Source organism: Mirounga leonina, unplaced genomic scaffold (assembly GCF_011800145.1).
Source record: "Mirounga leonina isolate KUSES-001 unplaced genomic scaffold, KU_Mleo_1.0 Mir_91, whole genome shotgun sequence".
Taxonomy (NCBI): domain Eukaryota; kingdom Metazoa; phylum Chordata; class Mammalia; order Carnivora; family Phocidae; genus Mirounga; species Mirounga leonina.
In genome coordinates, this window is record NW_023270839.1 from 30535184 (window position 1) to 30559549 (window position 24366).

The 24366-nt window shown below is 37.4% G+C and overlaps 1 non-coding gene across 1 annotated transcript; it reads right to left on the reverse strand.

The window, feature by feature from the left end:
• Positions 1-17917: 17917 nt before the first annotated feature.
• On the reverse strand, positions 17918-18034 carry LOC118003786. Its single transcript, XR_004677419.1, has one exon. It is a non-coding gene; the product is annotated as a small nucleolar RNA SNORA51 (small nucleolar RNA).
• Between the last annotated feature and the right edge of the window lie 6332 nt (positions 18035-24366).

The window sequence follows — 24366 nt, forward strand, 5'->3', positions numbered from 1 at the left end:
TCTGCATCCAAAGGGAAAAGGATGATCTCTCAGAAGTGAAGCAAGGTCTAGCTATTTATAATTTTGAGATTCATTTTAAAAATGAAGAAATTCTAGAACAAGTTTCAAACACATATTTTAAACTGTGGATGAACGAACATCTTATTTCAACTCCATCCAAGTATTTTTGTTACTAAATGAATAAATTTATTTGAAAATAACATCAAAAATCTAAATGTGAAGACTTTTATGCATATGAAGCTAAAGCAAAAAAAAATCCACCTAATCCAAAGATCTATAGCCTGGGTTCTATTAAAGAATACCTATAGTTCTTCATCTTCTCCACCTCAGCCCTGAGAAGGAAATGAGTAATATACTGTTTATTTTAATATGGATGCTAGAATGCACTGTATCCCACTTTCCTTCCCCAAATCATGCCTTGCCAAAATCCCTTTCTATTAATAGTAGACTCAATTACAATCAAGTCTCATCATCCACAGAATCCATATTTGCAAATTCATCTACTCACTAAATTTATTTGCAATACCCAAATCAGTACTCAGGGCACTTTGGGGGTCATTCATGGACAAGCACAGAACCATAAAAAATTTGAGTCATATCATAGGCTAGTTCTTAGCTAAGGTTGAACAAGGCACTCCCCTGCTTCTTATTTTAGCTCTCATACTAGAGAAAAATTGGTGAAACAAAAAGCTGGTTCTTTGAAAGACTGATAAATTTAAAAAACAGACCAAGAAGAAAAACACAAATTACAAATATCAGGAATGAAAGAAGGGATATTACTATAGATTCTATGGACATTAAGGATAATAAGGAAATGTAAATGAACAACTTTATGCCAAAAATCCAACAACTTAGATGATGTAGAAAAAATTTCTTGAGATAAACAAATTACCAAAGCTCACTCAAGAATAAATACATGATTTGAATAGCCCTACATCCCTCAGTGAAATTTAACCCATAGTTTAAAACTTTTCTGGAAAAAAACAAAAAGCCAAGTTCAGATGGTTTCACTGGTGAATTCTATCAAACAGTTAAAAAAGTAAACTCTTGAAGAAAATATGAGGAGGAACCCCTCCACAAGTCATTTGGTGAGGCCAGCATTAACTTTATATGAAAACCAAAGAAATAATAAGAAAGAATAACTTCAAATATCACTCATGAACATATCTACCATTTTTGCTAAAATTAAAAATTCTCATATATTGCTGATAAGAATACAGAATAGTACAGCTACTTTGGAAAATATTTTGGTAGTTTATTAAAGTTATATATATTTATCACATTGTTCATCAATTGTATTCCTAGGTATTAAGCCAAGAAAATTGAAAACATATTTCTAAAGGATCCTAAACATGTGAATGTTCATAGCAACTTTATTTCACAAGAGCAAAAAACTGGATATAATTCAGATTTTCAACAAGTAAATGGATAATGAAAACACATTGGTCCAAAACTTCTGGGATGCAGCAAAAAGCAGTTCTAAGAAGGAAGTTTATAGCAACACAAGCCTACCTCCAAGAAGCAGGAAAAATCTCAAATAAACAATCTAACCTTGTCCCTAAAGGAGCTAGAAAAAAGAACAGCAGACAAAACCTAAAACCAGCAGAATGGAAGAAATAATAAAGATTAGAACAGAAATAAATGATATAAAACTAAAAAACAGTAGAACAGATCAATGAAACTGGGAGCTGGTTATTTGAAAAAATCAATAAAATTAATAAACCTCTAGCTGGACTAATCAAGAAAAAATGAAAAAAGACTCAAAATCACAAGTGAGGGGAAGATGGCAGAGGAGTAGGAGACCTAAATTTCGTCTGGTCCCAGGAATTCAGCTAGATAGGGATCAAACCATTCTGAACACCTATGAACTCAACAGGACATTGAAGAAAAGAATAGCAGCAACTCTCTGAACAGAAAAGTGACCACTATCTGGAAGGTAGGACAAGTGGAGAAGTGAATCCAACGTGATATTCAGGAAGATAGATGGCGAGGAAGAGGGCCTCCATGGGCCGCTTCTGGCAAGTGATAGAGCAGCAGAGCACAATATCAGAACTTTTAGAAGTTGGCTCTGCTGGGGCGCCTTGGTGGCTCAGTCGATAAGCATCTGCCTTTGGCTGAGGTCATGATCCCAGGGTCCTGGGCTCGAGCCCTGCATCGGCTCCCTGCCCAGCGGGAAGCCTGCTTCTCCCTCTCCCACTCCCCCTGCTTGTGTTCCCTCTCTCACTGTGTCTCTCTCTGTCAAATAAAAAATAAAATCTTAAAAAAAAAAAAAGTTGGCTCTGCTGAGGGACATCACGCCAGTGGCTAAGCAGGGGGTGGAACCCTCTCTGGGACAGTGTGGTCTCAGGACCCTCGGGGTCACAGGAAGACAGAGGGTGCCTGAGTGTGGCTGAGCTCCCAGGTATCGGAGCAGGGAATCCGGCTGCAGAGATGGAGCCGAGGCGCGGGCTCTCAGCGCAGGGTTGCCATAAACCATGATCCGAGGCACAGTCGAGCCACTGCTCTTCCAGCAGGGACCCAACAAGCAGCAGATCCGGGGAGACTCCCCTTCCTCCCCGGGGAAGAGTGGCACGGGAGCCCACTGCAGGAATCTGTTGGGTTTGGAGACTCCACACGGGGTGGTGTGCCAGAGATAGAAACACTCGGTGACAGGCCGGGTGAGCACAAAGTGCAGCTGGAGACTGGGAAGACGGGAGTGACTGACTGCTTTTCTCTGGGGGCTCACTGAGGAGTGGGGACCCGACTTCTTGGCTCCTCTGCGGCAGAGATTGGGAGGCCACCATTTTCACTCTAGTCCTCCAAAGCTCTACAGAAAGCTTTCAGGGAACAAAAGTTCCCGAGAGCAAACCGGAGCAGATTACTTAGCCCAGATCGGCAAGGGCGGGGCAATTCCACCTCTGGCAAAGACATTTGAAAACCATGGCAACAGGCCCCTCCCCCAGAAGATCAGCAAGAACAGCCAGCCAATACCAAGTTTACCGATCAATGAGAATGGCAGAACTCCAGTGCTAGGGGAATAATGCACATAGAATTCATGGCTTTTTTACCATGATTCTTTAGTCTTTCAAAGTTAATTTTTTTTAACTATCTTTTTTTTTTTTGAATTTTTCTTTTTCCCTTTTTCAACCAACATTTTATCAATCCCTTTTTTAAAAAATCTTTTTTATTTTTCATTTTTAGAGTCATATTCTATCCCTTCATAGTAGCTAACCTTATTTTTGGTATATATATGTAAGTTGTTCTCTCTTTAAAATTTTGGGATACAGTTTCTTCTAACAGATCAAAATATACCCTAAATCTCTAGTGTATGGCTTTGTTCTAGTCTCCTGTCTGATCACATTCTCTCCACTTTTTTTTTTTAAATCCTCTTCTTTCTTTTTCAACCAACTTCTTATCAATTCCTTTTATAAAATCTTTTATAATTTTCATCTTTACAGTCATATTCCATCCCTTCATCATAGTTACCCTTATTTTGTACATATATAAGCTTTTCTTTCTTTAAAATTTTGGGAGGCACTGTCTTCTAAAAGACCAAAATACACCCAAAATCTAGTGTGTGGCACTGATCTATGCACCAGCCTGATCATATTTGATCATATTCTGGTTTTTCTGTTTGTTTGTTTGTTTTTATCTTTTTCTTTTTCTTTTTTTTTCCTTTTTTCTTTCTTTCCCTTTCTTTTCCCCCAGTTTCAGGTCTCTTCTGATTTGTTTAGTGTATATTTTGGGGGGGTCGTTGTTACCCTGTTAGCATTTTGTTCTCTCATTCATCTATTCTCCTCTGGACAAAATGACAAGATGGAAAAAAATCACCTCAACAAAAAGACCAAGAGGCAATATCGACTGCCAGGGACCTAATCAATACAGACATTAGTAAGATGTCAGAACTACAATTCAGAATGATGATTTTAAAGATACTAGCTGGGCTTGAAAACAACATGGAAGATATTAGAGAAACCCTTTCTGGAGAAATAAAAGAACTAAAATCTAACCAAGTTGAAATCAAAAAGGCTATTAATGAGGTGCAATCAAAAATGGAGACTCTAACTGCTAGGATTAATGGGGCAGAAGAGAGAATTAGTGATATGGAAGACCAAATGATGGAAAATAAAGAAGCTGAGAAAAAGAGAAATAAACAACTACTGGATCACGAGGGCAGAATTCAAGAGATAAGTGATACCATAAGACAAAACAATATTAGAATAATTGGGACCCCAGAAGAAAAAGAAAGAGAGAGAGAGGCAGAAGGTATATTGGAGCAAATTATAGCAGAGAACTTCCCTAATTTGGGGAAGGAAACAGGCATGAAAATCCAGGAGGTGCAGAGAACCTCCCTCAAAATCAATAAAAATAGGACAACACCTCAACATCTAATAGCAAAACTTACGAGTTTCAGAGACAAAGAGAAAATCCTGAAAGCAGCTCGGGAGAAGAGATATATAACCTACAATGGTAGAAACATTAGATTGGCAACAGACCTATCCACAGAGACCAGGCAGGCCAGAAAGGACTGGCAGGATATATTCAGAGCACTAAATGAGAAAAATATGTAGCCAAGAATACTATATCCAGCTAGGCTGTCATTGAAAATTGAAGGAGAGATAAAAAGCTTCCAGGACAAAAACTAAAGGAATTTGCAAACATGAAACCAGCCCTACAAGAAATATTGAAAGGGGTCCTCTAAGCAAAGAGAGAGCCTAAAAGTAACATAGACCAGAAAGGAACACAGACAATATACAGTAACAGTAACCTTATAGGCAATACAATGGCACTAAATTCATATCTTTCAATAGTTACCCTGAATGTAAATGGGCTAAATGCCCCAATCAAAAGACACAGAGTATCAGATTGGATAAAAAAAACAAGACCCATTGATATGCTGTCTGCAAGAGACTCATTTTAGACCCAAAGAAATGGGCAGAAGACATGAACAGACATTTTTCCAAAGAAGACATCCAAATGGCAAACAGACACATGAAAAAGTGCTCAACATCGCTCAGCATCAGGGAAATCCAAATCAAAACCTCAATGAGATACCACCTCACACCAGTCAGAATGGCTAAAATTAACAAGTCAGGAAACGACAGATGTTGGCGGGGATGCGGAGAAGGGGGACCCTCCTACACTGTTGGTGGGAATGCAAGCTGGTGCAGCCACTCTGGAAAACAGTATGGAGGTTCCTCAAAAAGTTGAAAACAGAGCTACCCTACGACCCAGCAATTGCACTACTGAGTATTTACCCCAAAGATACAAATGTAGGGATCCGAAGGGGTACGTGCACCCCAATGTTTATAGCAGCAATTCCACAATAGCCAAACTATGGAAAGAGCCAAGATGTCCATTGACAGATGAATGGATAAAGAAGATGTGGTATATATATATATACAATGGAATATTATGCAGCCATCAAAAGGAATGAAATCTTGCCATTTGCAATGACGTGGATGGAACTGGAAGGTATTATGCTGAGCGAAATAAGTCAATCAGAGAAAGACATGTATCATATGATCTCACTGATATGAGGAATTCTTAATCTCAGGAAACAAACGGAGGTTTGCTGGAGTGGTGGGCGGTGGGGGGGATGGGGTGGCTGGATGATAGACATTGGGGAGGGTATGTGCTATGGTGAGCACTGTGAATTGTGTAAGACTATTGAATCACAGACGTGTACCTCTGAAGCAAATTTTAACATTGTATGTAAAAAAAAAAAAGATAACAGGAAGGGAAAAATGAAGGGGGGGAAATCGGAGCAGGAGATGAACCATGAGAGACTATGGACTCAGAAACAAACTGAGGGTTCTAGAGTGGAGGGGGTTGGGAGGATGGGTTAGCCTGGTGATGGGTATTGAGGAGGGCACGTTCTGCATGGAGCACTGGGTGTTATGCACAAACAATGAATCATGGAACACTATATCTAAAACTAATGATGTAATGTATGGGAATTAACATAACAATAAAAAAAGAAAAAAAAACTTTTAGCCAGAACAAACTGATACTAATCTTCTCATACATTCCTTTTATGCTTTTTTGTTGGAATAAACAACATTTCATCAGTGTTTTATGAAAATTAAAAAAAAAAACTATTGGTATAATGTATGGTGATTAACATAACATAATAAAATTTAAAAAATAAAAATAAAAAATCACAAGTGAGAGAGGAGAAATAACAACCAATACCACAGAAATACAAACAATCATAAGAGACTGTTATGAAAAACTATATGCCAACTAATTGGACAATTTACAAGAAATGGATAAATTCCTAGAAACATATAGATGCCCAAAACTAAAACAGAAGGAAATAGAAAATTTGAACAGACTGATAACTAGCAAAGAAATTGAGTCAGTAATCAAAAAACTCCTAATAAACAAAAGTCCAGGACCAGATGGCTTCACAGGTGAATTCTATCAAACATTTAAAGAAGAGTTAATACCCATTCTTTTTTTTGAAGATTTTATTTATTTATTTATTTTGACAGAGAGAGAGAGCAAGAGAGGGAACACAAGCAAGGGGAGTAGGAGAGGGAGAAGCAGGCTTCCCGCGGAGCAGGGAGCCTGATGCGGGGCTCAATCCCAGAACTCTGGGATCATGACCTGAGCTGAAGGCAGACACTTAACGACTGAGCCACCCAGGTGCCCCAATACCTATTCTTCTTAAACTATTCAAAAAAAAAATAAAATAAAGGAAAACTTCCAAATTCATTCGATGAGGCCAGCACTACCCTGATACCAAAACCAGATAAAGACACCAATAAAAAAGAGAACTATAGATCAACATCCCTGATGAACATAGATGTAAAAATTCCAATAAAATACTAGCAAACTGAAGTCAACAACATATTTTAAAAAGTACAACATTCATTCTCAGTAAAAACCCTCAACAAGGTAGGTTTAGAGGGAACATACCTCAACATAATAAAGCCCTTATGTGAAAAACCCACAGTAAATATCATACTCAATGGGGAAACACAGAGTTTTTCCCCTAAGATCAGGAACAAGACAAGAATGTAAACTCTCACCATTTTTATTCAACATAGTCCTGGAAGTCCTAGCCACAACAATCAGACAAGAAAAAGGAATAAAAGCATCCAAATTGGTAAGGAAAAAGTAAAAGTTTCATTATTTGCAGATGACATGATACTCTATGTAGAAAACCCTAAAGACTCTACCAAAAAACTACTAGAACTGATCAATGAATTTGATAAGGAGAATACAAAACCCATGCACAAAAATCTGTTGATTTCTCTACAACAATAATGAAGTAACTGAAAGAGAAATTTAGAAAACAATCCCATTTGCAATTGCACCCAAAATAATAAATAAACAATCCCATTTGCAACTGCACTCAAAATAATAAGATACCTGGGAATAAATCTAACCAAAGAAGGGAATGAACTGTAATATGAAAACTATAAAAAACTGATGAAAGAAATTCAAGACAACACAAAGAATATTCCATACTCATGAATTGGAAGAACAAATATTGTTAAAATGTCTATACTACGCAAAGCAATCTACCCTTTTAATGCAATTCTTATCAAAATACCAACAGCATTTTTCACAGAACTAGAGCAAACAATTCTAAAATTTGTATGAAACCACAAAAGACCCCAAATAGCCCAAGTAACCTTGAAAAAGAAAAGTAAACCTGGAGGCATCACAATTCTGGACTTCAAGTTATATTACAAAGCTATAGTCATCAAAACAGTATGTTGCTCCCACAAAAATAGACACACAGAGGGGCACCTAGGTGGTTAAGTCAGTTAAACATCTGCCTTCAGCTCACATCATGATCCTGCGGTCGTGGGATTGAGCCTTAACATTGGGCTCCCTGCTCAGCAGGGAATTTGCCTTTCCCTCCCTCTTTGCCCCTCCCCCCTCTTGTGCTCTCTCTCTCTCTCTCTCTCTCTTAAATAAATAAAAACTTTTTAAAAACAGACACATAGATCAATAGAACAGAACAGAAAATCCAAAAATAAACCCACAATTATATGGTCAATTAATCTTCAATGAAGTAGGAAAGAATATCCAATGGAAAAAAGACAGTCTCTTCAACAAATGGTGTTGGGAAAAATGGACAGCAACCTGCAGAAGAATCAAACTGGACCACTTCCTTACACCACACACAAAAACAAATTCAAAACGCATTAAAGATCTAAATGTGAGACCTGAAACCACAAAAATCCTAGAAGAGAATATAGGCAGTAACTTCTTTGACATTAGCTATAGCAACTTTTTTCTAGATATGTCTCCTGAGGCTAGGGAAACAAAAGCAAAAATAAACTATCGGGACTACATCAAAATAAAATCTTCTGCACAGCAAAGGAAACAATCAGCCAAACTAAAAGGCAACGTATGGAATGGGAGAAGACATTTGCAAATGACATAACCAATAAAAGGTTAGTACCCAAAATATATAAAGAACTTACAAAACTCAACACCCAAAAAACAAATGATCCAATTTAAGAATGGGCAGAAGACATGATAGATTTTTCTCCAAAGAAGACATATAGATGGCCAACAGGCACATGAAAAGATGCTCAATATCACTCATCATCATGGAAATGCAAATCAAAACTACAATGAGACATCACCTTGTACCTGTCAGAATGGCTAAAATCAAAAACACAAGAAATAACAGGTGTCAGTGAAGATATGGGAAGAGGGAAACCCTCTTGCACTGTTGGTGGGAATGCAAACTGGTACAGCCACTGTGGAAAACAGTATGGAGGTTCCTCAAAAGGTGAAAAATAGAACTACCCTATGATCCAGCAATCACACTACTAGGTATTTACCTAAAGAATACAAAAACACTAATTCAAAGGGATACATGCACACCTATGTTTACTGCAGCATTATTTACAATAGGCAAGATAGGAAGAAGCCCATGAAATCTTGCCTTTGCAATGACGTGGATAGAGCTACAGAGTATAATGCTACACAAAATAAGTCAGACAGAGAAAGATAAATACTGTATGATTTCACTCATATGTGGAATTTAAAAAACAAAACAAACAAGCAAAGGAAAAAGATGAGAGGGAGTCAAACAAGAAATGGACTTTTAATAATAGAGAACAATCTGATGGTTACCAGAGGGGAGGGGCATGGGGGATGGGTAAATGGGTGATAGAAATTAAGGAGTGCACTTCTGATGAACACAGGGTGATGTATGGAACTGTTGAATTACTATATCGTACACCTGAAACTAATATAACACTGTATGTTAACTAGCTGGAATTTAAATAAAAACTTATTAAAAAAAAACAAGTAAATGCATAAACAAGTTGAGGTACATCATACAATGGTATACCACTCAGCAATGAAAAGAATATATGTACTAATATATGCAACAACTTGGATAAATATTCAAAGCATTATGCTAAAGAATAAAGCCCAACCAAAAAAAAAGATATATTTTTTATTATTTCATTTACATGACATTCTAGAAAAGGCAAAACTATAGGGATAGAAATCAGATCAGTGGTTACAGGGACTGGGAAGCAGGAAAGACTGCAAAGGGACAAAAGAAACTTTTTGATGTAGTGGAAATATACTACAACTTAATAGTGGTGGTTTTTATATGACAACAAATTTACTAAGACTCATTAAACTGTACATTTAAACATAGTGACATTTGTTGTATGTCACAATGACATAGTGACATTTGTTGTATGCATATTATACCTCAATAACCCTGAATGAAAATAAAGTGTATAAAATATATATTCTTGGTAATTTCTTAACATATTCCTCATAAAAGGAAACACGAAAATCCCTACAAGAAACTCTGCACCTTAACCATTTCCTATTTTACGTTGATTTCTGATTTTCTTTATACTGGTAAAAGAGAAATATACAGTTTTCATATAAGCAAGAAAGTGATGAGCATCAGAAGTTCAATATATGTATGTGCCCATAAATGAATCATATTTAGCACCTTTCTGTGATCTTTTCCTCCAAAATTCTCTTATACCATAGCAAACAAATTTTTAAAAGTTGCAACATTATTATTTCTCCAGAAATCTGGATTCTAGAATACTATTTCAATTTGTACAACTCTAAGAAAGAAAAACTAGAATTGTATGCCAGTACATTCCCACAACAACAAAAAATATTTCCAGTGGCTGAGATCTAGGGCAGAGGGGAACAGAGAGAGGTTTCATATATCGTATTTATTCACACTTGGGAATACATGGTTGAGACAGGATGAGAAAAGAGTTTCAGAAATTACAGAAAAAGAAACAGGAGAGTTTAGAATCCCTAAATCTCTGGCCTCTTGTAGATTTGATTATTTTGGAGAGAGAATCCTAACATAGGCAGTCCAACACATCTTTTCTACTCATGTGGTGACACAGCTGGCTAGGTAGGATGAAAGCATATTAATTCACTTACAAGTCCTCTTCATAATCAAATAAGAGGCTGAAAAGAATGGAAGAGGTGATATTGGGAATTCAGTATCAGTACTGTTTTTCAAAATAATGCAATGGGAACCCTCTTATCTGATGTAACTGGGACCAATTGGTAAATGAACAAAATAACTCAGTAAAAAGGAATCATACAAAGTGATGTACTCATTAAAATTTTTGTTTTAACTTGAAACATACAAATCCATGTTCATTTGCCAGTCTTTTGATGTAGGACCAAGGCCTGCACTCTTAATCAACTGAGCCATCCAGGCGCCCTAAGGCCTGCACTCTTAATATGATAGGAATTAAAACTGATAGCAATATTTATTAGCAACTTGCCTTTAGCAAGTCTTTCCAAAACTTTCAGTTGAACTTTCAGAGAAACAATTCTCTTTTCACACATATAATTCTTTGGTTTACGTAATATTTAACTAAATTACATAATTTCAATAGCAAGTACAACTGGTATTAAGAGCTTTGGGAACAAACACAACAGACTCATGGGAAGCATATAACTCAATTGGCAGGAACAGAGCATGCAGAAGTTTTATATAATCATTAATAGATGTTGAAATTTATCAAAACTTTGTGCTGCATTTATCAAGATAACCATGAAAAAAGTCTTGTTTAGTCAATTAATATAGTGAAGTACACTGATAGAATTTCTGAAGTTAACCATTCTTACTTGATCTGATATTTGTAATATACTGTTGTATATGTTATTTGGGATTTTCACATGCAGGTCATAAGTAAAGTGGACCTTTAATTATCTTTCCTTATACTGTCTTTATCTGGCTTAAGGTCATACTAGACTAAAAAATGAGTTTGGAAGTTTTTCTCTTTATTTATAAAACTTGTATAAAACAGTAATTTTCTTTCACTGAAAATTTGGTAGAACTCTCCCATAAAGCCATCTTTGTCTAGGACTTTCAGGGAGTAGTGTTGACATTTCCCACACCTTGAAACCCAGACATGCTCTTTGCTCAGTGTTTCTGAATTTGTTGGCTTATTTGTTTTTCATTAGTCTGCCAGTCCCACAGACTTCCCTCTGATATCTGTAGCGATTTAGCATTGGTAGGGAGAAGGAGAAAGCAACCCAGGCTGAGTGAATCATCTTATCAGAAATCAGAAGTCTCCCAACAGGACTGGAAGGTTTTTGAACACTCACTGTTCTTGGTTAGTCAGTATTCAAATTAAAAAACACTGTAATGATTCAGTCAACTCCCTGCTCAGTCTTATGCACGTTTTCCCTCTATTGATAGTTGGGGTTTTCCACAGCTTCAAAAACAGAGAAATTGAGTGGGACATTCAAAGGTTCAAATGTGTACTCAGAGCTATGAAAAGAAATAATAGCATAGAATCCCCCCTACTCCCAGAATCCCGGTAGCAAAGACCCACTTCTGTGAAAGACCCTCCTGAGACACAGACAAATAAGACGATTCTTGACCAAAGACAGTTTTATTCCCATCTATTGAAAGGAAGAGCCACTTACTGTTAAACTTCAAACATTCCCTTCCCCTTCATGTTGAACACTGGAGTTTCAGCTTTCATCTTCACATCTGAAGTTCTGATTCACTAACATCCTAATGAAAATTTATAGTAGTTTTTAAAGTATATGTAATCCAGATATCAGTTGGCATTGACCTATTTCTTAATATCTAGATAAAGATGGATTTAAATCTCCATGTTATGGATTGTAGAAAAATGCAGTGGCATTCTTAGGATTTCTGCCCATTTTGGGGGAGGGGGTGACATTCTCTAATAGCTGCCTCTACCTCTCTGCCTCTGCTGAGTGAATATTGAGATCCATGGGTCCTCTCATTATTCACTCCCAGCCAGCCCAACCATGCTCTCTGCCTTAGGTTGCTCTTGTCCTTAATTTCCACCCAGTGCACCCTCCAATCAATATATTTTGAGTGAATAGAAAATATTACTGAAAGGTTTTTTTGGGGGGAGGGAGGATCTACATTGCAGCAATAGAAATGATTTAACAATTCAATAAAAGATATTTGTGTTGCTAACAACATGGATGGAACTAGAAGGTATTATCTAAGTGAAATAAGTCAGTCAGAGGAAGGCAAATACCATATGATTTCACTCATATGTGGAATTTAAGAAACAAAACAAATGAACATAGGGGAAGGGAAGGAAAACAAAATAAAATAAAATGAAAATTGAGAGGGAAGCAAACCATAAACTCTAGGAAACAGGACTGTGGGAGGGGAAGTGGGTGAGGGAAAGGGATAATTGGGTAATGGACATTAATGAGGGCACATGATGTAATCAGCACTGGGTGTTATATGCCACTGATGAATCACTAAATTCTACCCCTGAAAATAATAATAATGATGATGATAATGATAACAATAATATATGTATGTATATATATATATATGTATGTATGTATTTGGTTAGCTCATGGTAAAGAAACTAAAAAAAAAAAAAAAAGTATTTGTGTTGCTCTTTCCTTGACATCAGCATCAGCCACCCTCCATATTGTTGCTTCTCTCTCCTCTTTCCCCTTCCTCTTTTGTCTCTCCCAACACCCTCAGCCCCCTCTAAACCCCTGTTTGTTTCTAAGGCACACTACTTCAATTATCACAAGTTTGCCTTGGCTCTTGCAGAGCCCATGCCCCACTCTATGGTCTCCTTTGCTTAAAGTAGCTTATCAAGATAAAAATATCTTGCTCTTCTAAACATATCTATAACTATATCTCAAGAGGTCTCAATTAGATCAATTTCACAATTTGGATACATCTGTTCTGTGTAATTAAGTAATATCCTTTTTTCTCTTTCCTTCATCTTTCCATCCACCCTGTACTTTTTCCATCCATTATTTCCCCATTTAGTGTCCTATATCCTGTCCTTGCAAGCCTTCCATTTTAAAAATTAAACTATTATATAAACTTCTATGTTTCATTTTCATACTTCCTTGTTTGCACTCTGTCTCGCTAATAGCTAAATGTTAGCTGATGCTGTGTTAGTTGTTTTCTTTTTCACTGCGGTATTTACATTCTAGTAGAAAAGCTAGGACCTTGCCACACTGACAAAAACAAGTAAAAATGAGGGCATCCTAATCTTGAGCCCAAAGCTAAAAACAAGAACTCCCTTTCCCTTCTTGCCTTTGGTGGCCAACATTCAGCATAGAAGGTTAGTCTTCTTATAAAAAGGAAATACGATTTCGAGAAGTATACAATTAAAAGAAAAATTGAACACATGATATAACTTGTTTCATACTTAGAATCTCAGCATCTTAACCAAAGGCACCTTGGTTAGGTGTGCAGCCCAACTGGCTCATAACCGAGGAGAATGGTCCTTCTTCAAGAGAAGGCCTGGGGAAAAGGCTCTACCATGAGGCATCAGAGTGTGTGAGTTACCCCCTAGGAAGTGGGGCTTGCTCTACATAGCACCCCCTCCCCAGCAGGCAGTTATGTCCCCTTCCTCCGAACTTAGCCAGTTCAGTAGCTCTTCATCGATAGCCCCTTACAGCACTTACCCTTTCTACCTTCTGTTACAGTTATTTACCTTTACATCTTTTCTCCCTGTTAGAAATTAATTCCCTGAGGTCTTTGGTACTTTTCTCTCAGATAAGTGTTTTTCTGATCAAATGTAATCTTGTCAGAGAGCCCTTCCCTGACCAGCCTATGTAAAAATAATACATTCCCCATCACATCTCTCTCCATTTTCTTCTTCATTTTTATTCAGAGCTCTTATCACTACTTGACATATGATATATATTTTTTATCTGTCTCCCAGTACATACCCAGGAATATGACTCACCGAGAAAAAGAAACTTTATTGTGTACCCAGCTCTGTTCCTAGCTTATAAAATAGAGCCTGGCATACAGTAGGCACTGAATAAATATTCATTAAATGGATGAAAAAAATCAATCGTAATACCTATCTATCCCCCACAGTACATAGAACAAAGCCTAGCATTTCTTGAGAACCTAGTAATTATTGTTAAAGGGAAGAAAGGGAAAAAATGGTGGTAGGGTATGAAAGAGGAGAGAAGAAGGATAAGTGGAAGGAAGAGGGAAGGAAAGAGGAAAGAAGGAAAAAGGAAGGACTAAATGGCTAAATTAATGAAAAAACGAACAGGTTCTATTTAAGCAACTTTAGGAAATTATGGGAAAGACTGAAAGTATCATTAAAACCAACTGGTACAGGGAAAAAGGCCCAGATAGTGGCTCATTTCTTTGGTAGAGCCATTTACCGCAGAAAGTCAAGATACAAAGAAAATTACTGTAGAAAAATGCCATCCTACAGTCTGGCCAAGTGAAATATTAGATGAATTTAGGCATTAGCACTGCTTGGCCAAGAGCCACGGAGTTAATTATTGCTTGTTTGAGTCTCTTAAGACTGCACCATTAAAACTTGCATTTTTAATATAATGAATAAACATCTGTGAGCCCCTTAATTAGAGGATGGTCTAGCAAATTAAGAAAATTACTTTTTAAAAAAGAGGAAATTAAGACATGGAATCAGTCCAGGAAATTATTCAACTGCCTCTGTATAGGACAAATTCCTATTTTCTTCCTGCCTCTTTAAACACATTTCAACCATAAAACCACTCCTCTTCAGCCCCATCTGACTCTTATCAGCCAAGCCAAGTTGACAAGACTTCATGTTCCAGCTGTTCAACCATTAGGCACATATAAAGATGGGTTTATTCCCTAATGAGCAACGAAAGGCACTGAAGGTGCCAATGAGATAGTAAAGCACAGTGACTAAGAGTTCGGGATCTGAAGTCTGTCTTTTAATTGATGTGACTTTGGGCAAGCTATTTAACCTCTTAACTCTCAGTTTTTATCAATAAAATATATGATAATAATACCTAGTTCATAGTGTTGTAACAATATGGTATATGCAAAAAATATGGTATATTGTATAAGCAAACCTAGTGTCAAAATGGTATATTTAGTCTAGTTCCCAGAAAGTGTTTAATGAATGTTAGTTCTTTTCTGTCTTTTTGTATTTGTCCTTTTTTTCTCCTCTGACAGAATAAACTTCTTAAAAGAAGAAACTATGCCTTCTTTCTCCTTGATAATGATTCATTTTAACTAATGAAATGTTCTAAAATAAAATGTGTGTACTCACTTTTGGGGATTCCCTTCATCCTCAATCAGTAATCTCCACTTACATTCTCCTAAAGATAGCATCCAGTTGTGAAGCTGTTAGAAAGACCTCATGAATTTGCAGGTGGTTAGTATGCACCTGTGTGTTATTTTCAGGTAATATTCTGATCCCTATCATCTCTTTGTCTATTTCTCTCCTCTCAATCTTGCTGTCATTTTCTATTTCATTCCCTTACTCCAAAAAGTTACATTGGATATTTGCAACCAAACTCTTCCACTAGTTTGTTTTATACTCACATGAAATTCAAATCATATTCTCTCATAAAATACAATGGCCTAATTGATGAAATACGTGATTTCCCAAGGCAGGGGCTCTGGTCTCTTCACCCCTTCCACTTCCTAAAGAGTCAAAATGCTGCTCCTCTTATTAGCAGGAATGGGAAAAAAGCAGGCTGCTCTATAATACTGAAGCCAAAAGATGAGACAACAGTGATGACATCCTTAACCTTGGTCTGCAGTTCTGACTAAACAAATCTAAGATTCTTTCTTGCCCTTGTTGAACTATAAGAAACCACTCTGTTAACATCCACCAACTCCAGTCCATTCATTTGTCCTGCTTCCATGCCCTAGATTCATCTGGGGATCACACGGCTGTAGCAAGAGAGAATCTCCCATTCACCATGGTGCCCATTTGCACTACCACAATCCAGGGACTTCCTGTAGAAGGAGAATCAAGAAAGGTTAAGAAAGGGGAGTGGCACCTGGGTGGCTCAGTAGGTTAAGTGTGCGACTCTTGATTTCAGCTCAGGTCATGATCTCAGGATCATGAAATTGAGCCCCACGTCAGGCTCCATGCTCAGCAGGAAGTCTGCTTGGGATCCTCTCTCCCTCTCCATTTGTCCCTCCCCTCTAAAATAAATAAATAAATCTCTAAAAATAAAAAAGAAAGTTTAAGAAAGGAGAAGAAAAACTAATGGAAGTCTGCATGTGTCAAAAAAAAACAAAAACAAAAAAGACTCCCCAAAAATTGACAAACACAATGCACTGGAAAAATTATAAACTTGAGGATTCAGAAAAATAAAGGCACAGTTACTTTCTAAAGAACAGAATAACACTTGGAGATCGCTGAGATAATTCCAGTTTCAATGTATTCCCTGTGAAGAAAAAAATCTGGGTTCATCAAGCAGAAATGCTCCCTACCTCTTCTGTATTTAAAAACTCAGATTTACTTGAACTTTTAAGTTCACCATCTGCCAAAAGTCTAAGTCTGTTTTCTTATATAATCAAAACCTGGGTTTCAGCTGGTATTAATAATACATCTATATTACTTCATTTTGGCATGGTTAATGGTAATCATAATCCTTTGAAAAGTCCATAGTTTATTCTGTTTAAAGCTACTGTTAGAGTTAATGCATTTTCATTTTTCTACCTTCCATTCAATTAATCTGAAATCAGATATGCATTTCTTTTGATTGTGTCAACTTTTAGCTTTCATCCCATATACCAAAGTAATAAGTTTGAGTATCTAGCAGATAGGAATAGATTTATGTATTTTGGTTACCAAATCCTATAAAAATCCTTAAAATATGCACAATAGTATCACATTTATGCAAAGGTCATATGTAAAGTAGCTTCAGCCATCTGGGTTGAAGATAAGAACCCACAAGTAATTGAAGGTCAAGGTCTCGGGTACAAAAAGTAGAGGTTGCTTGTTGCTGCTGTAGCAGCCCAGTGGTCTTCTATTGCTTCTTCACTGCCAACTACCCACAGCTGCAAGCAGCCAAAGTCAGACACACTCTGCCAAGGGCAGGAGGAGGAGGAGCTATAGGCACCAGTACCCCACCCCACCCAAAGACATTCTGCTTTCAGGTATCTTCTCACACTACCAGTCTTGCACATTTCTTTATCGTTCTGCCACTCATGACTTCCTTGGAAATGGTGACAATTTCACAACAAGGCTTCTTTCCTACCTAACAGTAGAACTCTTGGCTCTACTCATTTCTTATTGCATTTTCAAGACAGCCCTCCCAAGGCTCCAGGAGAAGGAAGGGGCCAAAGAATGAAGTTATTAGTGTTACTGCCTACACAGTATATATTCCTACAAAAATGCCAATCAATGACTCCAATCCCCCCCACCTCCCCAGCATTCAACTTTCTTAGCTGAAGGACCGTAGTCCATTCTATCTACTGTAGGTCTTACTTCCAAAACCAAAGCATCTGTCATATCCCCCAAATCTTCCAAGCTTCCACCAAGAGGGAAACCTCTCTGGTTCCTACAATCAGCTTCCCTCTACCTCTATCCTACAACCACTCCATTCAATGTCCCAGCCTCCCAAAGACAATATGCAGATTACCTGAGGCCGCTGAGCTGAAAGCCTCAGGATTTTTCTTTTTTCTTCTTTCTTTTTTAAATTAATTTATTTTTTTTTCTTCAATTCATGTCCCCCTATTCACAATACAGGCAAAGGGCCTGGACTAGGGTATATATGGGTGGATTTACTCTGCCTCCTTTTTCTGTACAATCAGTGTAAGAACAGCCTGTGGTAAGAACCCTCAGGTTTTGGGCAACTCTCCTCCTAGAGCTCTAAAATTGAAACATTGCTAAGTGGCTCCAACACTGTGTTACCCTGCTTATCACTGAACCGTGTACATCCTAGGACACAGGTCTTGTGGTAGACCTACCACGTGCAGGGCAACACCCCTCCCAGAGCATCTATAAGATACTAATATCTGCAACAACCATGCCTGAAACAGGTTTATGGGCCCTGCGAATAAATGAAGCAGGGGAAAGATTAAACTCCCCTTTCCACAGCCAAAGACTCAAGTCACAACAGGCTTTCTATGGCTGCCCTTCTACGTAGGCCCAGACTGAGCACAAAAGTCTGACACAACTGGTATCTAGTGATTATTAGTAAAAAGATGCATCCAAAATGGAATTCTATTGAGGATAAGAATTCAGATTTAAAGAGCTTACACCAAGTCTCAATCATATGTAATCCAAAGAGAGAGGTCCCCTTTGTATATCAATCTGACCAATAATGATTTGGTTGTCTATAGAATACAGCACTCTGAAGTATAGTAAAGGATATCTTTGGAAATTCATTATAAAACAACCTGTATTAAGGCATTTATAGCTAGAGAGTCAAAATACGTTAGGTTTTCAGAGCAAAGCATAGATGTGCTTGAGGAATGGAGGAAATTTACAGAAAGTCCTAAGTTTAACATTACTTTATTCCCTTTTCCCATTTCTTACTGTCTCAGGAGAAGGGAATAATTCATCTGTCCTTGACTTTTTATATTCATTTACATGTTCCATAAATTATCTTTCTTATACTTATTTCACAGGTAAACTCTTAAGATAAATTCTCAAAAACAAACAAATCTTACTGTATATCTCTTATTTGCTTTTCCCTGTTCTCCATCCTTCTTCCTGCTGCTTACTCGGGGGGTCAAATTTTTCTTTTCTCAACCTTTTCCCTATGGGTATTCTCAATCTCTGCTTCAGCTGACTTGACCTAACCAACATATCTGCCATGAATTTTACATGAATAAATTACCTTACAACCATCCTGTCTTAAGTCTTTTGACTCTTTTCAAAATAAATTATTCAAAATAAATTATTATCCCTAAAGAACTTGAGTTCAAGAATCTGCTGAAGTTATATGAGTGAGGCTTTATAAATTTTTAACTATTTCAGAACAGGTGAGATTGGTTTAACTAAAAGCAAATTACAGATGAATTCAAAGGGAAGATGGAACATTCCCTACTTAAGAGCACTTTTATATTGCTATAACAAATTTGAAAGTCCTGAGATAATTACAAGTTATTGCTTTTCTTTGATTATATAATATATAATATTTTAAGTTGTTTTTATTAGATGCTTTAAACCTTTAGCAGTGAAAATCGCCTACTTACCCAGTGAGCTCTAACCGTCATGCATTATCTGAAAAGAGAAATCTGAAACAATTTTAGGAGATAACAAATATCAGAGGCCTAAAAATGAATTGGACAGATGTGTATGGAGCGAAAAGGGGGAGAGTTCTTAGGGCTAAAATAAAGACATTTGGCTATGTGACTGAAGCAGGTGCCCTGGGGTGGGGAGGTGGATGCAGGTGGGGAGTGAAGGAGTTGAGAGAACCCAAGTAACCAACCGGAAAGCCACGGAATATGTTTTCCAAACTCAGGCAACCTCCACTGCCCCAGCTTCCTCCATCTTCAAACTCCTTCCTAACTTTTTCCAACTGAGGTCTCTGAGATAGGCAAGGGCAAGGGACAAGAGTTAATCTTGGTATCCAAAGACACCAAGGGAAGGAACAGGAAGGAACAAGAATAATAAGCTTACCAATCAGTTCCCCCAAAGAAGATTATAGTAACAAAGCACCCACTTGAACTTCTGAAGGAAGATAGAAAGGAAAGAATGGAGGAAGGGAATCAGAATCCGGAGGGAAAAACAATATTCTTTAGAAACCAGATATTGCATAATCAGCATTTCTTTTATTCCAACTGTCTCCCACAAAGTTAAGAGTCAAATTACTTCCAAAACCTGATCTTTGAATAATTTAACTACTTTACCATCACCCCCCAGGCAAACTGAAATCTATCAGGAAAAGTGTATCAAGAGAGTGTGTGCGCATTAGGTTGTATAAACTCTTTGTAACTGATCAACAGCCAGCATTGAAAACATTCATTATGTAGAATTCAGACCTAAAGATGAATTTTTCCATTTTCACTTTTTTAAAATTCCATTGTTCTCCTACAGAATTAGTAAGGATAAAAAAATGTTGTGTACCTTTTTTTTTCTCCTCATTGAAAGGCTGGTAAACAGACTTCTCCAGGCCTTCCAAAGTTATCGCAAATAGCCCAGTGCCCTCTATTGGCGTTCCCGCCACACTGCTTCTCTAGCCTCTGTGGCTACCTAGGTTGTTTTTAAACATTCTGCAGCTACAGCTCCGAAGATAAATTAGTGGCTTAAGAAAAGTGCTGTTTGGATCGAACACAAATCATTTGACAAACAGAAGGAGAAATAGGTATAATGGACTCTAAAATCAAGCAGTACAATTATTTATGGCAGGGGCAATGATTATGTCATTGCCCTCTTTCAAAAAAATATTCAATTTTATTTTTTTAAAAAATAGCTTTGTTACATGATTGAATTACCATTAATTGTGGATTTACATGACTGGCTTCAGAAACAGACAATGAACTGAACCAAATCTAACCAAAGTGATCCAGCAAGCAGGGGAGTGATGAGAGACCATCATGCTAGGCCATAATGGCAGGAACCTAATTTTCTCCAGATTTACATCCTCTTAGTCCGAGCTGGGAATGGGCTAAGGGAGTCATATGTTATGAGAAAACAAAGCTCCTTGAGAAGGACAAGTTGAGCTCTTCCAGAAAGCAACTCTTTCAAACTTCTTGAGAACCATTTCTCGACAGAACCTTTAACCCTACAGTCCTTGATCCAACAGCTTTTTAAATGACATTATAGGGTCATTTAAAATGACCTTGTTGGTGGGGGGGGCTTCCAATAGGAGACTTTGTCCTCCACACAAAGGTTCATTTTATCCTCATATGTGAAAAAATCAGAACCTCCATATTTGCTACCAAAAACTAGCAAATAATCCAAGAGTAATTTAAATCTGGGACCTATGAGGTCTCCCTGTGAAAAAGAGAAAGGACATCCCCAAAGCCCCCTGCTCCATTCTGACTGGTCTGTTCCTGGGGCTAGAGACCTTGTAAGAGACATTCCCTTGCAACACAAGATATCAGGAAATGGTTTCTTTTGCTACTAAAATACTGAATTGTGGTCCTGCCTCAGCAGTGTTGAGTCATTTATGTGCCAGGAATTGGACGCGGGTTGGAGGAACAGAAACAAATAAAACACAGTCTCTACCCACAAGGATTTCAGTCAAGTCGGATACAAAGACAAGTGAACATAATTAGAATATAACACTGTAAACACTAATAAAAATATGTACAAAGTAGGAGCTAAGAAGAGAGGGTTCTAACAAGATCCATGATTTCAAAGTCATAGTTTGTTATGTATCCCCAAATTCATCATTTTCATTCAGTGAGGATTTGGAGACCACCTGGATTCTTCTCATACATTTCTTTTTTTTTTTTTCTTTTTATTGCTTTATTTATTTTTGCTGGACTACTAAACTGATTGTAGTATTTTTGGGGGGTTTTTTTTGCAGGTATAATTTTTTTAAGTGATATCATCCTCACAGCTATCCTGTGAAGTCTCTTCTACTTTTTTTTTAATTTTATTATGTTGTGTTAATCACCATACAATACATCATTAGTTTTTGATGTAGTGTTCCATGATTCACTGTTTGCATATAACACCCAGTGCTCCATGCAGTATGTGCCCTCTTTAATACCCATCACCAGGCTAACCCATCCCCCCACCCCCCTCCCCTCTAGAACCCTTAGTTTGTTTCTCAGAGTCCATAGTCTCTCATGGTTCATCTCCCCCTCCGATTTCCCCCCCTTCATTTTACCCTTCCTACTATCTTCTTCTTTTTTTTTTACATATAATGTATTATTTGTTTCACAGGTACAGGTCTGTACATTTCTGATACAGGTTGCAAAGGAAAGAGCTGATGATAAATACATTAGCCAAAATATGACAAAATATGATTTGCTCATAACCAGAGAAGCATCCAACATAAATAGCAAACTACTCAAAAACACAGAAGAGGAGTTTCGAGAGAATGATAAGTTATGTTAGATAGAGATTAGGCTGAGGAAAATTCAAACTGAAAGAATGGACTGCTAGATTTGGCTGTAAAGAGGTCACTGCTGAGTTCAAAACAAACCACTTCAGTAGAGTGATGAATACAAGAAGCAGGCTGAAAAAGATGTGTTTAAATAGGAAATACAGCAGTCACAGATAGTATTATAGGTGCAGTTACCTTAAGGGAATGCCATGGAAGACAGCGCAGGGAAGCATCTTCCTCAGGGACAATAGCTCTTCCTATGCAGTGGAAGTTGAGAGCATGGGCTCCCCAGTCATAGAGATCTGGGTTCAAATTCTAGCTGTGCTATTTAAAGTAATTTCACTCCAAGCATCTATAAAATTAGAAAATCATTGTACTTACCTCGTAGAAAAAGTACCTAGAGAATAAACACTCATTGTGGAAGCTGGAAAGAAGTCAGAGACACCACCATATTTCTTCAATTTTAAAACTTATATTTGAACATTTCTGAAATCAGGGTGCATTATAGTTAATTATCAGCATTTTCCCTTAGCAGCACTTAAAATAATGACTCATCTAACAATCAATGGCATCTTAGTGTTTAATGAGAGAGTTAGTCCCTAACCCTGGAGCAGCTGGGTAACTAGCCTAGCTTTATGCAAATTGGCTTATGAAGAAATGTTAAAATGAATGTTGTGCTTAAATTCACAAGGGCTTAAAAAAGTCTTCTGGGTCCTTGCTACTCATAATACAGTCACAAACAGCAGCATCAGCAGCAACACCTGGGATCTTGTGAGAAATGCAAAATCTCAGACCCTACCCCAGATCTATCAAATCAAAACCCTCATCGTAACAAGGCCTCTAGGCAATTTGTGTGTATAGTCAAGTTTGAAAAGCACTGTTCCAGCTTTTTTGTTTAGATTTTTTTTTTATGTTGACGATATGGGTATAATTGGAGTTTGGATTCATTTCCTTAACTACTGACCAAAATTGTATTCTTTCATTAAAAATATAATGGCAGCGAGGTGCCTGGGTGGCTCAGATGGTTAAGCGTCTGCCTTCAGCTCAGGTCATGATCCCAGGGTCCTGGGATCGAGTCCTGCATCGGGCTCCCTGTTTGGCAGGGAGCCTGCTTCTCCCTCTCCCTCTACTGTTCCCCCTGCTTGTGCTCTCTCGCTCTGTCAAATAAATAAATAAAATCTTTAAAAAAAAAAAAATATATATATATATATATATACATATAATGGCAGGGACGCCTGTGGGGCTCAGTCAGTTAAGCGTCTGCCTTCGGCTCAGGTCATGAAATCAGGGTCCTGGGATCCAGTCCCGCATCCGGGCTCCCTACTCAGCGGGGAGCCTGCTTCTCCCTCTGCCTGCCACTCCCTCTGCACTCTCTCTCTCTCCCTAACAAATGAATAAATAAAATCTTTAAAAATATATATAATGGCAAACTGGGATTAAGTTGATTCTTTAAAATCTTTAAACATTTATGATATATCTGGGGATTAATATAATTTTACATGGAAATCAAAATATCAGGAAACCACATAACATTAATACCAAAGTTTGGGAGATGGAGAATAAAGTTTTACTTGAAAAAAATTTTTTTTCATCTGAAGCATTGCTGAATTTGGTTTTTATATGATGTTCCAGAATGACACATTTGAACTGTTGGCCAAGGGGAGTACCAACTAGAGTGAACACATATTATGCACAAGGATTGAACACTTAAATACTCCACTTAACCCGGCCTGACCAACCCAGGTGAAAAATAAGATGCCAAATGTTTGATTGAACATCATTCAATTCTAATACATACAATTAGAATTACTGGATTGTTATGAAATTCGTTGTTTGGTGATATCTCCTTAGAAAATATAAATCATTAATATGGTCATTAAGGAAAATAATACAATCATGACCAGAGGTAGTGTAACTTTGATTATTCTATTATCCTCTGTGGTGTGTTCAATCAAAAGGGAATGTAAAATTAGAAAGCATAGCCTTGAAATGGAATAGTTAATCCTCCACAAGAAGAGTCTGGATTGGCTGCCAGAATGCAAATAGCTAGAGTGATGAATGTGAAAAGATCAGCAGTCCAGATAAACCCCTGGACACTGTTACTTATAGTGCAGATAAATTAGGTTTTCTATAATTAATGTAGGCAGGAGGAATTGGATTCGA